The sequence below is a fragment of the Copidosoma floridanum genome, unplaced genomic scaffold (genome assembly GCF_036245765.1).
Source record: "Copidosoma floridanum isolate Cflo_tuat_1 unplaced genomic scaffold, Cflo_Japanese_pri ptg000001l, whole genome shotgun sequence".
Taxonomy (NCBI): domain Eukaryota; kingdom Metazoa; phylum Arthropoda; class Insecta; order Hymenoptera; family Encyrtidae; genus Copidosoma; species Copidosoma floridanum.
In genome coordinates, this window is record NW_028321878.1 from 14,668,234 (window position 1) to 14,686,225 (window position 17,992).

Sequence of the window (17,992 nt, forward strand, 5' to 3'; positions counted from 1 at the left end):
CTTGTTTTTAATGCTTTATTTCGTAAATTCCAACTCCATTCAAATCCAGCCAAGTATAGATCTTTGATCATTGCAAATAAAACGGAAATTTGAATGTCAAATAATTCTAGCATTTAATACGTTAAACGACACTGATTACTGATACAACCTCGGATCTGTTCATTCGACCAAAGCAATAATTTGTGTGTCCCTGTAAAATAAAAAAAAAGCTCGAAGAAAACCATTATCGGTAACGTATTGATATGTGTAATGATTGTACAATTCGTTGACTTTAATTGAGTTAAATTAAGGTTTTCAGCGAGATATATACATTAACTCGGTATCTCATGTCGATGCAATCGAAAAAAATTAAAAGTAATTAACAACTGCATACAATCAGTTTACAAAGAAACAGTTGGTGACTCATTTTTTTTTTTTTTTTTATGTAGTAATGAAATTACTACCTATTAAGCTAACTTCTATGCTGGCAGTAAACAAAATTATATACTCTATTATAAAGCCAATTGTTAGATGTTTGATACGCTGGTTATCAATAACATGGCTTCATTTTATCTGGAAAGAAGAATATAAGATAAACACTTTTTTAAAGTGATATTTGTTTTAAAATTAATTTGTTGTACTCTGGATTTCTCAAAATACCCATAGAAATAAATATTTGAAAAGATTAACAATACTACAATTACTTATTAATATTACTCATTTACATGATAAATTTACTAAGACATTCAAGGCAAAAGTATCTGCTTAGTTTTCAAAGTTTCTCAAAAACAAGATATTTGTTTAGTTACGTTATGGAAAAAAAAAATGAAGGACGTTGATTTACAAAATGAGGGTACAGAAAATTAGAATGAAAAAATTATTAAATAGAATACAATAAAAAATTTAATAATTTTACTTTACTTTTTCTTACAACCCTTTTTATATTTTTGTAGTTTTGTTTACCTTTTAGTCACTGTATATTTTTTACAATGGCTTGTAATTTTTGTCACCAAGTATTTGGTCCTTAGATTATATATTTGTAATAATAATGCGATTATGCATGTTCTAATCACAGTGTTTATGTAATTTTCCCTACAACTATGTCTTTGAGCCAGTCTTGAGCATAGTATTTGTTACTCTGTACATGATTAAGTATTATCAAGTTGGTTGATGACTTTTTTCTATTATCATGTGAAAAAAATGAGCAAGTGAATACGGGGAGTTTATTCTCTAGTTAAATGTTAAATAAAAAATGTTTTATGATTTGATTGAAGAACAGCATTGAAGAAACATTTTGTGGCAAGTATTTTTACGTTGCAGAATGTTTTTTTTTCACATACAGTATGGCACTATCAAACACTATCAAACATTGTGAAGGAAGGGAATTTCGTAAAAACTTATTAATTAAAAATCAATAGAGCAAGGAAAAAAGTTGATCGTTTTAGCTGAAGATCAAACTCAGATTGATAAAAAAAAAAAAAAATATGAGAAAGATTTTGCAGAATTTTTTTAATTTTGCATAATCTTCTTTTATAATTGTTATCTGATGTTTAAGAAGTATTAAATAAATGTTTCTGTTAAATTATTATAACATTCTTATAACACATATAATACAAGTGACGATGTGAAATACAATGCGAGAATAATTTGTCATTGTTAATTATGAATTTCTAATTATTGTTTATCTCTGTACGACAGCCAACGGGTTGAGATATTGCCCGATATTTATAACAGCCATTTAATAGTGGTCAGTGCTAAGACAAGTGATAAAAAACGATTATTTAAAATCACGTGTGTTATCGTTGACCATTTCATTTCTGCAATTTTCTTTGCTATTGTAATACAAAAAAATAGTAAGATGATAGATAATCGCGTGTGTCACCTCAATTCAGAGTAAGTATTTATTTGAGAGCTAATTTTAGATTAATTTTTAATTAACATACACCCCTATGTGCTTCATGATTTGTAAGAAAAATTTTATTTCGCAATTTAAATTGATACTGAAAAATACGTGTGCGTAGATAAATAAGAGCTTTTCCGCCCTCGGGTGGTTTTGGGAGGCTGGTACTTCCTCGGGCGAAAAAGCAGTTTTCCGATACTCGTTCGAAAAGTCTCTTTTACGAACCTCGTTACGTCCCTCGCCTTCGGCTTGGGCCGCAAACCTCTCGGTTCGCAAACAAAGACTTTTCAAACTCGTAGGAAAACTACTATTCTTTCTTAATGGGTTTCAATAAAGTGATATGAACCTTGCGATAACGAAAAAACTTTAATTCTCTTAACATTAAAATATAATGATTTAAATTTAACATGTGATAATGATATACATTGAACATGTGATAAGTGTAGGGTAACTAATTTTCAAAAAGAACAAGGTAAGTTTAGGCGTATGGCTTACTCTTTTACACGTAGCTTTTCTCCGTCAACGGTTATAGAAATTTTATAAAAAGTTTTTCAAAGTACTTAGAATAAGCTTTCATTCAAGCTCTAAAAGAGTTAAAAATGTTTATTTTCTTAAAAGTTGTGGCCGATTGACGTTAGGGCTTCAGACGCAACAAATCCATTCCGATCGATTTCTGAAAAAGTCACTTAAAACCGCCATAACTGTTGACTATATTAATGTTAATTAATACTTTATCAAGCTCAAATTAAAGGATTTTTAATAAAATTCTAAGTAGGTTTTAGTTTGTTAAAAGATAATAGTTTTACGAAAAGTTACAGCTGAAGTTATGAAAATTGTCTTGATGATTTTTGGTGCGCGATTGTAAAGTAACTGTAACATTCGACATAATTACCGTTTATAACTTTGTCTGAGTTTAAATTTAAGTGCTTTACACAAGCTTTAATTTTAGCCCTTATGGAGTTAGAAATACTCATCTAGTCAAAAGTTACAGCCAATGTAATTAAATATAGAAAAATTACGCTTCTAAATTAAAATAGAATATTCCAGCAGTCGGACTTATCGAGAAAGTCATAGTTTATTTTTTCCACTTTTTATTAATCTTTCACGTACACGTACGGTACAATATATCCTGAAGATGTTAATAGCATAGTTTATAAAACTCCACTAACTCCACTCCTATGTGAATCATAAAGCGTCATTATCAGAAAGTCGAACAATCGGTGAAAAATATTAAATACCACTTATTTGATAAGTCTATTTCATTAAAAATAATCGTATGTTTTTCAACCAACAAAGGAAACCTTTACAGCTAAACTATTTTTGTAACAAAATATAGATCCAATCTTTGTTTTAAATCTCAAAAATTATTTCATACAATTTGAAGTCTCTCGTACTTCGTTTTATTATCTATCGTGTATACTATGATTATGATTCTGATTTTGAAATAACGAAAAAACATTATTGAGCTTCAGTTATTTAAAATATTTTGATTAAAACAATTAATAAATGTAATTGAAATATATAATGTGTAGAGATATTTTTTATATTATTATTAAAAGTAAATAAAAAAATATAAATAAATAATGGTTTACAACGAGCTTTGGGTACGTTAATAGTATTGGAATTTAAATTTAATTATTTATATGGCACTATTAACATGAATTGTTTGTTATTCTTTGATACTTTTATAAAAGGCCATCAAAATAAGATTAGTTAATTTTTAAGATATCAATAAATTAACTTATGTGGTCAGGTCGATTGACTGAGAAGAAATTTTACTCCACAGTTATGCTCGCTACAGAGAACAGTTTCTAAAAATCTTAAATCAATGTTATGTTACATTAAAATTACCAGCAGAGGAGAAATTTAGCTTTCAGAAAACAGATTTGTCACTAGGGTACAAAGTACAAACATAAGCGCCAGAAAGGCACTTTGTCCCATTAAATCACTTTGGTCCCAGAGGGAGCAAAAAAACTTTTGTACCTGTAGGTCAAAAGTGATTCCAAGGGCGCAAAGTGAGGCCTAAGGGTACCAAGCGGTAGTTGCACTTTGTGCCCATGTTAAGAAATGTCCAAAGTAGGGAAATGTCATGTGAGCAATATATTTTTATTTAATGTAATAAGAAGTGTTAATAAAAAACTAAAAATATTATTTTACAAATACTTATAAATCACTTATAACATATGCAGTCAGATAAAAGATAGTAAATAATAATATTGATAATAATAATATTAATAATAACAACAATAACAATAATAACAATAATAATAATAATAATAACAATAACAATAATAACAATAATAATAATAATAACAACAAAATTTATAGTAAAAATATTAATAGTAATAATAAAAGTGCCGATAAAACTTTTCTTTGCCTAATTTTATGTTCCTGTGAGTACTGTACAATAATTTAGGTAGAAGACCTCATTGAGTTCAGTCTCATCCTTACCTGGGTAATAAAAGATTGAGTAATTGAAGCATTGAACTTTAAATATGACCAGCATACAGCACTTCATTATTTAACGACTAAAACACTTTGTAGACAGATAACATGTTAAAACGTGTGCGTTTGATAGCATTGAAATTTTTTCGATAATCACCAAATGAACTCATGATTTTCGTGCCGTCACGACAGTTAGATTTTGGAACTTGCCAGTTTAACAACTCACTACTAGTAATAAGACAGTAGACTCGATAACTAAATGTTTAATTAAGAAGACTCTTTGAAATTTCGTGTTTGTGCGTGTGTGTGTGTGTGTAACAACGCTTCAACTGACTTCAGTGGATTCTAAGTTACCTACACCTACCAGTTAACTAATAACATCTGACAAAGTGTATAAAAAACATTTTTGAAAGTAAGTCTAAAAGTAGTACTACAGTAAAGAATTCGGTCAAAACAAACACAAATTATTTGTAGTTTTGGTAAGCATGATGAAAAGTTGTTTGACGGTGATTATGAGTGTTCCGTAAAATACAATTGAATGTAAAGTTAGAACCAATTTCTGCATTCCAAAGAATTGTAGACTAATATTAAAAAGTAAGCGGTAACGTTAGTATAAAATTAATTACAAACTCAAGCAACTACAGGAAAACAAAATAGAATTTGAATTAACTTATTCAAATAAGTTAATAAAATCTAAAGGTACAATCAGTTAAAGCTACATAATCTGAAAAATAAATGAATATAAATGCCTCTACCACGATTTCTAATTCGATAAAAAAATTTTTTTTCTTACCATGGGTACAAAGTGCAACCGCCGCTTTACGCTCTCGGTAAGAAAAACATTATACGCAACTCGGGCACCAACCTACAAGCGCGCCCTTCGGGCGCTCACGTTTGTACTTTATGCCCTAGTGACGTAATGTACCATTTTTTATTGAAAAGTTATTTTTATGAAACAAACCATAAAAAAACTTTTTTTTAATTCATAAAAATTTATGAATAAATAGTATAAATTATGATTTGATTTCGTAAACTAATACCCATTGAACTAATCTAAAATGAAATATATTTTTTTAAGTTATACGATGAAGTACTTCATCATTTCGACAGTATCTAAAATTGTATTTTTTTTTTTGTATCATACGTCATCTCACCTACACTTCCGTAAATTACACAGTTGCTTCTTATCGGAATATTTAATTATTCCAAAAATTTCTATAATTTCCTGACAATCATCCATTTTTCAATGGAAATAAATTATCTGATAAGCTAGATATTTTTGTATTTAAAAGTTCTTAAGTACAGAAAGAATATCTCCTTAAGGTACCGAATATACCGTACTTATCTACCTTTCATTGAATTGATTGCTGAATTACATTAAACTCACTAATACTAGGCAAGTTCTTAGTATAAGAATTTTAAAAATTCATGGGTTTAAAATCTTGTCGTATCCGCGAGAACTCGATATTTTATTGTTAAGTCAAGATATTAGACTTACATTTGATATAACTTAAATTAACGAATTTTTTTTAGAAAATTTGAAAAATCCAAACTTTTCCAAAGTTAGATTAAATGTGTTTACTTCTCAATGCTATTTTTTCACAACGTTGTTATACAAAAGCTTAAAAAACGTTTTTTTAAAGTGAAAAATAAATGCTTGACAACATTAGATTTTTTTTTTAAAAACAAGTTTGGGTAAAGACTTGTAAACTACTAAAGTGAATATTACAATGTAAGAATAAAAAAAAAAATTTTATTTTAGTAAAATGAATAACAATTAAAGACTTTTTAATCCATTTCTTAGAATCCATTACTGTACTTGTGTTATTATATTACGGTTCGTGTCTCAGACCTCAGTAGCTCTATTTACTTTGTACGTAGTTTCTTCATGAATCAATTAATTTTATATCATTATTATTCAAAGTAACAAAACGAATAGCATCATCAAAATTTTCATTATTTATATCAGCCAAATGGTAAAATTAGTTGAAACCAAGGGTAAAATATTGAGGTGTACAAATTTTTTAAGTATGAAAAAAACACGTAAAAATAATCATGTTTCGGGTACAGAAAGGAGCCTAGCTACCAATCTAATCGTATATATTCGTATATGTATATATATATATATATATATATATATATATATATATATAATAAAAATAATAAAAACAAAAACACCTTCACACTAGAGAGAAAATTTAAAAAATTGATAATTGAAGAAGCACTTTATGTTTTCCAACAAAAAAACTGGTCACGCGTTTCGAAATTCGTGTTCAAAATCTAAGTAAATTAAATTTTTTTATCTTAAGATGTTTCCCAATACATATATATATATATGCAAACATAAATTTTAATCAAAAGAGTTTTTATCTTCACTGTAGGTATGAAATGAAACACTTGGAATTAATGAAATACGTATTACTAGTCATAAGTGTCATTTACGTGAAACCCCTATGTTGTACAACAGTGCTATCAGAAAATGAGACACTTAATCTAATATCAGATACGGCTAAAAGTCGCTTGCAGACCGGATTGATAAGTGACTTATTACCTAGACAACCAGCAGAATATGTAACTATTCTTTGAAATACTTTTTTCTGCTACAATTATAAATCTAATTTTCATCGTACCAATGCATACTACAAATTTTTATGTTTACAGATAATAAAACATCTTTCAAATAGTATTTTGAAATTTGGATGGGGTGTGCATATCCGTATGTTGGAACATTACAAGGACCACATTAACACAATATTCTCACCAATCGGTTTAGCTACTTCATTGGCGTCTCTTCTTATCATGTGTCAACGTGGTAAAACTTTTAATGAAATTGCAAAAGCCTTAGATTTAGATGAAAGCATCGATTTTCATACGAACTCTGAAATGACTCATCGGGTACTTGGCCGCATGCTTCTGCAGTTACAAGGTTGCCACAAAAATGACTGTTTTCCGAAGTCTTTTGGCACCTTAGGAGTTTTTCTTCAGGTAAAGTTACCAGACCTATCATCTCATATCCATACGTCCGTATTATAATTATCATAACCTATGCCTAGTTAATAAATAATATGTCATTAATGTTTATTCATAAGTAAAATCAACAAATTTTAGTTCCGTATATATATATATATCACTTGGTTGCGATTAATGTTTTAAAAAAATAGTGTAACGGCATACGGACCAAAATGGCTACACAGCTCCACAAAATTAAAAAAAATTCAAGAACTTTGCAGTAAACTAGAACATGTTTATTACGTAATTATTAGATCACCGAATTCGAATCTGAATACTGTTCAACCCTATCATGTTAAAGTTTTTCATAACCTCAAAAAATATTCCTTAAAACTCATTTTTTAGATTTTAACACAGCATTTTTTAAAATAAATTATTATGAATATAATGTATCGATTCTTTGACATATAAAAACTACTAACCACTTTATAAACAAACACTAGGATTATAGAACACATTAATTTTATAATTCTGTCACCCCTAAACCCCATAACCTCCTTAGATCAAAACCCAGCATCTCGGAAAAATCAGTAAAATTTCCTTTCAACTGTATCATTTCAAATTATAATTTTTGGATTGCTTAATTCAAATGTGACATTCGTTTGACTATTTTACTATGGCATAGGGTTTTTTTGAACCTAAAAAATAGTTCCAAAAACCTAGATATTCCTAGATATTTCATTCATAGTTTTTTTCATGCAAACCACAAATAACTAGATTGTTTTTTTTTGGAGCTGGATTTTTCTTGCTGTTTGAAAATTTGAGTATGCGATTCTTGAGAAAATATTAGTGACGTTTCCAAGGCTTCGCTTATAACTTCTCAAGTTAACTTCGTAACCCTCCCAACCTACTGGATTATGGTACTAATTATAGTATTTGCAGAATGGATACAAAATTCTGCCAAGTGATAAAAGCTTCAGTGAAGAATTTTATAGAAGCAGTACAAGAAATGTTGATTTCACTAATCATACAGAAACGATGGCAGCTTTCAATGAATGGATTGACGAAGTGTCTCAAGGACGTTACACTAAATATATTCCAAGTTTAAAGTATATGGAATTCTACCTGCCGCGTAGCGCTAAGATGCTTTTCTTGTCCATGTTTCATATTGGTGGTGATTGGGAAACGCATTTTGGAATGATCCAGGAACCGTATGTTCAGTTGTCAATGAATACATCAATTTTTATTGATACTCTATGGATACTTATATTTTATGTCAATTTTAATAATGACGAACATTCAATTTTAGATTTCAATTTCATTATGACAATTTGTCAATTCCTTGCACAGGCATAATCAGTGCTGATGAAGTTTTATTTTACGATGACACTCAAATATTAGGTTCTACAATATTCGAAATACCTTATGCAGGTGGAAACGTAAGGATTTCACAATTCATTTTATAGGATGAATGCCTTAGTTTAGTTCTAAGATTTTAAAAAAATTTACATTCACTCACCGACAATTTTCTCCCAATAATTATAAATTGATTTGGATTAAGCTTATTAATTTTTTTTCTTGGCCCATACAACCTCTTGTAATTATGTTTCGAATTTCAGGTGTCAATGTACGTGATTCTACCAAACGATCCTAATGTAACGGAAGTGGAAAGGGTAACACAACTCATGACTTTCGACAATCTCAAAACTGTCATGGATAAAGTGTCAAATAGCCGCACTCGTACCCGTGTTGCAATACCAAAGTTGAATATTTCTCGCATATACAACTACAGCTCTATCCTACAATCTATGGGCATTAAATTTGCTTTTCGGGAAAATACCACTCAATTCAACATCAAGAAAATTAAAAATGACCCTTTAGAAGAGTTTCACGACAAGAAATTGAGCGAGGAAGCCGAAAATTTTATCAATTACCTTAGGTCGCAGAAACAACGGCCGTACGTCACATTAGACGAGTTTCACCACAAGAGGGTCGAAAAAGCATCCGAACTTTCTCTTGGTGACATGATTCATCTCATAGAGCTAGAGATAGGAGACAAAGGGCAAAATATAGTTGAATTTCCAGCATTGAGAACGGATCAGTTTAATTGTATCTACGTGAATAGGCCTTTCATATTTTTTATTTGGTATAAACCTCTAAATGTTATGTGGCTACTAGGCAATGTATACCACCCAATTAAATCAAATTGAAATTTACTTAAAGGAGGCGCTAGTTCATACATTCAATTCATCCATGAAAACGTTAATTAAGAGATAGAGTTTGTCGTGTAACATCTCATGTGACACAAAAAATCTCCTACATGACAAAAAATCTTTTAAACTTGTTTTCTAATTATTTAAATGCTTTTTTTTTGTTTTATTTGAAACTGCAAACAATTTCTCGATCACATCCGAGAAAAATATTGTTTACATTTATATATTTTCTCTATCGATTAAAAAAAAACTCGTCAAGTCCTGATGTAAACACTATACAAATTAACTTTGTAATACTGTTTTTCGTAACTGATTTTTAATAAAAAAAATTCAATTAATCACGGGCTGGTTACGAAAGCAAAAAACATTATTCCACATAAACTTTTTATTCCAACTTAATAACTTATTATTCATTTCCAGAATTATGGATAAAAAAGAGTCGGAATCAAATGCATTTTATTTTTAAGTTATTGTCAAGACTCGTCCTGTCTCTCCTCTATTTAACGAATGTTACAAGTATGAGCAAATAGTTTCCATGTGTGACACCAGTGGGTCTGACGGTAATAGTTGGTACAATCAAAGGCACAACTATACTGGCTGGATCCCAGCGGCCCTGGACGTTGGATTATAATTTTAATTACACATACTATCACTAGTTTGGCGAAATTATTCAAGATACTTTTATCAAATTCATTGACTGCTTGACTCAGTCTGAGTGCCTGCGCAAAGTGGCCTCTTTACGGGACCTTCGTCTTATTACCCTTTTCTATAGCATGGTAGTTATAATGGTGGGGTGACCCAGTCGAGTGTGTAATGCATGTTGTACGTGACAGTACATATATTGATAATTTTTTCACAAATTTTGTGTCATACATTTTGAGTTTCTAAAATATTGTATTTTCAACAATAATTTTATAAAAAAAATTTACCATAGTTTCCATATTTAATACAAAAATTGAGTATTTTCTATCCAAACTGCGATCGACATGGTCGAAACAACAATCATTTAGAATAATAACTAGAAAAGTGATGTAATTATGCTAATATGCATGAATTGAAATAATTTTTCAATTCTATTCGGGTATGATAATTTTTTTCATGCTTTGATAAAAAATGTAGCAGTTGTGCCTCAGATGCAAAAATTTAATTTTTTTAGCTACTTATTTCGTTTGAATTCAATAGTGAAATATTTGTAATATATAAAAGTTAATATCAATGTAAGTTTCAAGTGACAAAGAAATATCATTAAAGAATTACTTATTTTTTCACTAACTAACGCTCTAAGTTTCATTTATCACACTGTTAAGGTGACGAAACAAAAAAAAAAAAAAGAAAAAAAGTACAATAGGGGCAGCGTCACTAATGCATAAAATACGAAAACCGACACACTACTGCGACTGCTGTTGAGTATAGCAATACTTTCACTTAAAAGAGCAATAGTCGGATCTGTACACGTATCCAACAGAAGCAACGGGAGGCCCATCTCCTTTAGTAATTGCAACTGTAACGCAGTTCCTTATATTACTACCCCACACGCCAGTTGGCTTTTTCTCTTATTAAACCTTACAATCGTCTGGCGGCAAGCATACACCACAAATTAAAGTCATAACTTGTACAAATTAAAAGTAGCGCCATGAAAAAGTTGATAAAAATCGTATTAGCGCTTTCAAGTATGAATAAACCACTGGCAATTAATGGATACAACGCTCGCTTTTACTGTTTCTTAATTTTGTTTTTCTTTGCACGCGTGGATCAATAACTGTATTATTTAAAAAATAATACTAACTGAACATAATATACAAATTGCCTAATTAAACAATATTTTTACCTTCGGACAGAAAAGCAGATATTATTTCCACAAAAGCCGGCCTATTGTGTGGGAATCAAATTTTAGTTTTCAAGGAAAGTTTTTTTTAAGAGTATTTATTTTTCAAAACTTGTGTTAAAAAGTTCTGTTGAAATTAGATACTAATTTTGATAAGCTTTTGATAAAAATTTTATTAAGAATACCGTTTTAACTTACGAAATTAAATTAAAAAATTTTTTGGTAAATTTTAATGAAATCACTCAACCAATTTATAATTTTCAAGACAAAAGCCAATTTTTTTTTCAACTCAATAGATAAAGTCAATAAAAAAAATGGAAAAAAAATTATTTGAAACCAAAGAAAGTGACTTGACGAGGAAGTGATGAACAAAAATATTAAGGCTCAAACTAAAATGGTTGAGAGAATTCAGGGATGTTTTGGGCGGACACACATACATACACATTTATGACACCAAGAAACAATGTTTTTTTTGTAAGCAAGACTTTAATTATCTGATAGTCACAGAATCCATCACAACGGAAGAAAAAACCACGCTAGTAAAGCCCTTTTTACCGCGTGAATAAATACATTGATGGCTCAGAAAAACAAAACGCCATCCCAAATTTTCTACGAAAAAAAACTTAATCTCATTTCATAAGAAAGCAAGCACGATCCCAAAACATTTTTTGGCAGCTCGAAAATCCTCGTGTTGGACATTGAAATTAATGGTTGTCTGTGATATTTTTCATATGCAGTGAGAATAATGAAGGTTCAAAGAATATTTATGTCTTCACCCAATTTTTCATAATCTCGAGGAAAATATCGGAGCTGATTTTGGAAAGAAAAAAACAAATTCAAGATAACGCTTTATCCCCTACAAATGTTGTATTGTACATGTCTTTTCCCCGAACGGTCGAAATCGATTTTCTTGAGGTTTCAGGGTAAAGAAGCACTGTCACGCTCAACGAATTAGTAAAGCTCAAAGATACACTTGAACTTGAGTATGCTACACCAGAAAAAAAAGAAAAAAAAAAAAAAAAAAAAAAAAAAAAAAATTGAATGGTCCAAAACAAACAAAACCAAATTCATCAATACTATAGATACAGCCCTCAATTTAGCACGATACTCAAGTTGTTATTATTACAAAATACTTATTTTGATTCAACCACCGAATTGTGTTAAATAACATTTGTAATCAACCCAAGTAAAATTTTTTTTGTTCCCCGTCTTGGTCTACAACGCGGTGCTATATCCACTGGTCCAGCTCTCGACGAAAATACGCGCGTCCGCGCAGATGATTGCGTGCTGCTACACCGCTGCCGCGTAAGTATACACGTATAGCTCGTACATATCCTCGGCATGGATTCTCTCTCCTCCGGTAGACCAACGTGTCGGCGTTTTAGTCGTGCCAAGCCCGCCGACGCGCTCACTTCGCATACTTATACCCATTGAGCGCGCGCGAAATCGCCGCTAAATTGTTTTCTTTTTTTTTTTTTTTTGAGGTGCTTTTCCACGCGTTCTCCCACCGTGGTAACTTTTTAAAGGCTCAGTGATGAGGTTTTAGGGTCACCGTGTACTAAACTGTAAAAGTTTGTATGATTGTTAACGTTTTTGTCGTGTCGACGAGAGATCGCACGCGAAAAAAGGTCCTCCAGGTGTAAGCTTTTCTTCGCCCGTTTCAGAGGGGAGTTTTAGAAAATTTCCCGTTGTCTCGATCGGTTGTTGAAAAAAAAGTGCGACTCGTTTTTGAAGCTTTTTGCTGAGTTTTAAATAGAAGTGGCGCTGAATTTTTCGAGACTTTTCTCTGGAAATTTACGTTGGGAACGTCACGTGAGGCTGGTAATTGTCAAAAGTGAATCACTTACCGAGCACTTGGATTTTACTGCATTGCCAAGACTTGGGTTGAACCAAAAAAAAAAAAAAAAAAAAACAAGTGTGCAGAAAACAAACACGCAAAGGTTTCGGGTCGTGATCATTCGATGTTGTTGTAACAAACACTCGGGGAACAAAGGTGGATATATACGAGTATGTTTTCCATGCAAAAAACGCGAAAAGAGTGAATGGTAAAAAAAGGTCACGCGTGAAATACAAACTGTTGGACGCGCGAGTGCCGAAAAAGAGACGCGCGGCAGCTTCGGTCCAAAAAGGTGCATATCAGCGATCGAGAAAAGGAAGACGTGTCCGCTTGGATTGTGCACGCGGGCCCGCAGAGGTGCGGGAAAAAACAAGCAAGGGTCACCGAAGTGTAGCTGAAGAAGAAGTAAAAATGTCAAGGTGAACGATTTATATTTTACGGAAAAAACCGCAGCGAAATGCGAGCTCTTGGAAAATGTCCCCCCTTTGCGATCAAATATCCCAAATGGAATGGAAAATATCTTTTCTCTACGGTTCAACTTTTTTTTTTTTTTTTTTTTTTCCTTCTTTGAAGTTGCGCGTGGCTCGGGTGTGCGCTATCGCGTTTTTCATGCATCCCATAACGAGTTGGCTTTGGTTTGTCGAGCGACGAAACGTGAAACAAGAGCTCCGGTACTCATTTGTTATGAGTATACGTGCATATGTATTTATGTTATGCAATTTCAAGAATGAAATTAAAAATTCCAGTGGCACATCTCTGTGGTCTGAGATCATTTGAGCATTGACAATAATATCAATTGGCTTCACGTGCGCGAAAAGCTCCTATTGGTGTACATACGTGCGATGAAAGAAATATTCGGTGTTAATTTTGTTACGGCCATTCCACATATTGATGGGAAGCTTAGAGTTGAACTGTTTTCGTGTTATCGAAATACGGGGATTTACGAAGGTGGCGTGCCAAGGTTATTCGATGGATGATTTTGTTTTGTTACTTTGCCAAAAAAATACTGTCAATCACAACAGTAATTATAGAAATTAAGGTAAAAGAACTGTATGGAAAGTTTCAAGAGACTTTACGATTGAAGAGTTGAAAAATTTTAATTTTTAAATATTGTAGGTCATCATGTACAAATTGTCCAGTTATTCGTAATGACTTTGATAAATGATTAAAAGTGAGTTTAAGTTATTCTATTGAATCAATATTGAACTTAAAGAGGCGCAAAAGCTTTATCAAATATTTTGGTTTGAGGAACAGATTGTTTCCGATCAAAGAGGGAGAGAGAGAGAGAGAGAGAATGGAGTAAAAATTGACTGCTGGGCATGACTTGAAATTAATTTCATTTTATAAATACATGAGGTGAATTAATATTTGGCGACCTTTACCTCCAACAGCTTGAAAAACAACAATAAATCATAAAAAATAATTTAACTGTAATTTTCAAAGACAAAAATGATATTTTACTTTAATTGTGAAACTTTAAAAAAATAAATTAAAAAAATTTATAAAGTTTCAAAGTTGAATTTCTAACAGGTATTTCTAAATTAATGAGAATCAAACAGACCGAAAAATCACGTGAAATAATTGCAGGTATTTTTTTCTTTTAATCAGAACTTAATCCCGAATGATCATTGAAACTTCGAAAATGTGAGTTTCATTGAGCGAAAGAAGCAATAACGGATGGGGCCATGTTTTTCTGCAGACAAAGCTAAATGAAGCGGACTCGTTCGTGTACGTATTACATTCACCCAATTTATCCCCGAGCGATACAAAAACTATGTCTCCCAACGCACTATTATTGAACTTTGCAAAATAAATACACACCTAGTGCAGTGCAAAATAAGTGACCAAGCTTATTTGAAAAAAAAAAACTACTCTTTGGTATAATGTGTAAGTCACGACTGATGTATACAGTATCACCCGAGCGAAAAGTTTTGCTATGACATATAAAATTTTATGCATAAAAATGATTCTTTTTTTTCGAAACTAACTACATTTTTGTTAAAAATATTTCTATGGAATACCAGCTTACAACGGTAGCTGCTATCGAACAATTTTTTAATTTAAAATATGTAAATCATTGAAAGCGTTGAAATAGCATTGTAGAGATACATGTAAAACGCAAAAGGTTTCATGTTAGACGTTGTTAAAACAGTTTTTATCTAACGAAATAGTAGTTTTCCTACGAGTTTGAAAAGTCTCTGTTTGCGAACCGAGAGGTTTGCGGCCCGAGCCGAAGGCGAGGGACGTAACGAGGTTCGTAAAGGAGACTTTTCGAACGAGTTCCGGAAAACTGCTTTTTCGCCCCAGGAAGTACCAGCCTCCCAAAACCACTCGAGGGCGGAAAAATAACTTTTTTTTTGTTTTCAGTACTAGAGTTCTACTGTTAAATTCTAATGTATAATCTTAAAAAGTGCGTTTTTTTAAGATCTACAACTTTTGTATGTATCAGTTTGGCATAAAATGTTGATTTATTTTTGTGATAGGTAACATCACAATTTCACTACTTTCAAGCATTTTTTGCATTACAGAGAAAACTTTCAGTAAAAAATAAGTTATGTTTTTTTAGATCTATGATTTTTCTGTTCGCCACTTTGTTGCATAACGTCAATTTTTTATCGTTACGAGTAATTTTTAGAATCCAAAGAGAGTATTAACCTACCGACAGAAAACATACAAAAGAAGGTTAATCTCTTTTGACACATTCATGTAAAAAGTTAATTTGCAATGTCAGGAATAAAACAAAATTTTTTTCACAGATCTCCTTTGAACGATATCTCTATATCCTTCTAATCTGATCTCGATCACATCAAAATGACTTGAGTTAATCTTCACATGCAATGTAGTATTAAAGTCGACTCGAGACGTAATAAAAAATACTTGGACTCACCTCATATGATAAAAATTTTTTTCGTAGACGAATTGGTTATTTAATGTTTAGTTATGATTTTTTCTTCCTCTGTATAGGCATTATGTCCCCTTGAAAAAAAAAGGTCGTAAGCGTGAACGAAGTGGACTACGTTAAATTGAGCAAAGTATACAATCTCAAAAAAATACTGTGAAAGAGCTCGTGAACATTGAGTACCAAATCACAAAAGACGATCGATCCCAATTCTTCTCTCCCCCCTTTTTTGTATATACAAATACATGTACAATACGCATTACAACTGCCTCCCCTTTTACCACAAACTCATTCGTGGGGTGTCGACGTTCCTCTCGATCAGCAACATCTCACCACCCTCGCCCTGCACGTAAATTTTACAACCACCCCATTAACGAAAACCTTGTAAAAATCAGTGTCTTGTGCCCATGCATTAGATTTATTTCCCTTCTAGATCGAATAAAATGAGAGAAACGAGCCATAAGGGGAAGTTTAATGAAAATCGCCAGAGTTTGGACAGTCGGTCCATACGAACGAAGGAGACGTGAAATCTCGAACGGGATTTTCTTCAGACTTCTTTATCTCGATCACTTCTATTAGATTCAGCCGCGACTGGTGCTAATTTGTGAAAAGCTGATGTACGGAAAAAAAAAAAAAAATTAAACCGCAGACGGTGTTTGCTTACACGTGCCAACAACAAATTACGCCACTCGTCCTGGCGTCGAAAGGGGGACGTGGATGGAATCAATAGAACCGGCCGATTGATGATGATGCTTTTTTTAAGACAAGCATTCCTACGACGTTACATTGTACGGAGAAAAAATGTAGAGGAGTTTTCACTGCTAGAGTTGGGTCCTTAGAATGTTTAACTCTGTAGATTATGCCACAGCTTTACGTTAAATTTTTGAGTTATAGTGAAATACAGCTTAGTTGATTTTTCTTTTGATTGAAGACAGGTATAAAGTGCAAAATCGATAATAAGTCAATATACCGATAATTGTGTGATCCCACCAATATTTAAGGTTTTTTAAGTATTTTATTTATCCCACCAATTTTAAGTATTTGCATTATAGATACGTTATCGACTTTTGACGTCATCTTTTACATCAATTAGAGGAAAAATTACCAAAGTACCGCTTTTAAATATTCTAGCGATTGTATTTTATTGTGATGAAAAAATTATTGTAAAACTATATGCGTAAAAACTTTTCTGTTTCAGCTCTACCGATGCTGTAACAATAAAAATCACCATGATTTTTTTCTCCGTGTACAACGTGTATTTCGTATCGAATGGAATAAAAAATATACACTTGTGAATGCAATGTGGACTTAGTATTTTTACAGTTGTGGATTTTTACATTGTTTGAATTCAATTTACATTGTGTATGAGTACTACAACTGTTCGCGGGAAAAAAAGCGCAAGAGCCATTGAAATAGCATTGCACTTACACTCTTTTTTTCCCTGAACAGCAGAATAGTATATAAAAGAATAGATTCGGAAAGAAAAAATGTGTAAAGCGGCTTATGCTGAATTAAAACATCAGTTTATAAATAAAACATTGAAACTTTTCATGACCAAATCACAAAAGAAAATACATTTCCCGTCAAATATTCCTTACGAGTTCGCACACCTATACACTCCGCGTAAAAATAAAACACGCAGGCATTTTGCCATCGAAAATTTTACGAACAATGATTTTCACGCGCGAAAGATTTCCCCGGCTATGCCGAGACACGCAGCAGGTCATTTCCAACATTTTTTTTTATAGCCATTCAATTCCCAGTGATAGCGCGCAACTTGTGAGGTCACACGTGTATGTACATACGTATGCGTGCGCGGAAAAGTCTTAAAAGATTATTGCTGCCTGTGTAAGCTCGTGCACTATAAAACGCACCGGAATATTCAGTTCAAGTTTGCTTGGGAATACATTATACCTGCGAGAGCTTGCGAAAGCTCGCTTTTGCA

The 17,992-nt window shown here is 31.9% G+C and overlaps 1 protein-coding gene across 1 annotated transcript in view; it reads left to right on the forward strand.

Moving 5' to 3' along the window:
* Window positions 1-13,208: 13,208 nt before the first annotated feature.
* The window catches only part of LOC106642870 (orexin/Hypocretin receptor type 1), a 124,447-nt gene continuing 119,663 nt past the window's right edge, over window positions 13,209-17,992 (forward strand). Inside the window, exon 1 of the mRNA XM_014357775.3 lies at window positions 13,209-13,567. The gene's annotated coding sequence lies outside the window, so the exon portion shown is untranslated. The remainder of the gene's footprint in view (window positions 13,568-17,992) is intronic.